The following is a 1,273-nucleotide window of genomic DNA, read 5'->3' on the forward strand; positions in this document are numbered from 1 at the left end:
AGTGTCAGAGGGAACTTCCTGTCTCCTGAATGAGAACCTCCTTCTCTTTTACTTCTTTCTCAGGTGGTAAGGGTTGATTTCCCTTGGTTGTCATTACTGGTGACTGTCAAAGGCATCTCACATTTTAAACCTTCTCTTTTTCTTTTTAAGGCAAATTTCTCTCCTGGGTCTTTGTACAGCTCTCCTGTAGCAGGTGGGTCCAGAGAGAAGGACACAGGCCAGATGCAGGGCCCACTATTTCCACATGTGGACACTTGAACAAGCTTCAAACCTGCTTAGAATTTTGTATTTAGTTATTGAAATGTTATTGTGACCACAATCCTCCCACAGGACACTCTCACCTGCATGGAGGCACTGTCCTCCCTGTCGGTCTCCCACCCAGAGCTCCCTATATAGCAGAAGGACATGCAAATAGGGCCCCCTCTCCCCATAAAAACCAGCCCCAATCCTGCAGCTCTGGGACTGGAACCCAGCCCTGGGGTCACAGTGTTCCCATTCCCTGATCAGGACTCAACACAGACCACTCACCATGGGGTCTGCGCTAAGCTGGGTGTTCCTTGTGGCTCATTTAAGAGGTAATTTATGGAGAACAAGAGACACTCAGTATGTGCATGGATATGAGTGAGAGAAACAGTGGACATGTGAGAATTGCCTGACCAGGACATCTCTGTGTTTGCAAGTGTTCAATTTGAGGTGAAGTTGGTGGAGTCTGAGTGAGGCGTAGTGCAGTCTGGGGGATCTCTGAGACTCTCCTGTGCAGCCCCTGGATTCACTTTCAGAGACCTCACATAACCACAAAAGATGGTCTGAAAATTAAACATTTAACTACACACAGGCTATGGTGGGTAGTCGTATCCTAGGCCAGTGTTCCTGACAATGATCAACTTAGATCTTTTCTGAGACCATTTGCCTTTTTGCCTCTAAGATAATATATTGATAAAAAGACTGTGTAGCTAGTAACTTCCAATTTTTTCTCCAGACTGCTCAGAGCACAACAAATGGCACCCAAATATTTCCTGATTGTAATTGTTATCAAGTTAATAGTCAGCTGTTAATTATCTTAAACTATCCTGTTTCCATCCTGTAAAAGATGGACCTGTCCATCATTTCACTTTGTACCCTATCCCAGAGGTCTCCCTGCTTTTCTTTCTTTCACCTCCTTAATCTATCACCAGTGAATTACAGGTAACCCCTCTACATCCCTTTCTTCCATTTCAATATATAAACACAGGTGTAACCCGCTATTCTACAGAGCATTATCTCAATTCACTGA

The sequence above is a fragment of the Pipistrellus hanaki genome (genome assembly GCF_964339955.1).
Source record: "Pipistrellus hanaki genome assembly, chromosome: 1".
In the NCBI taxonomy this organism is placed as follows: Eukaryota; Metazoa; Chordata; class Mammalia; order Chiroptera; family Vespertilionidae; genus Pipistrellus; species Pipistrellus hanaki.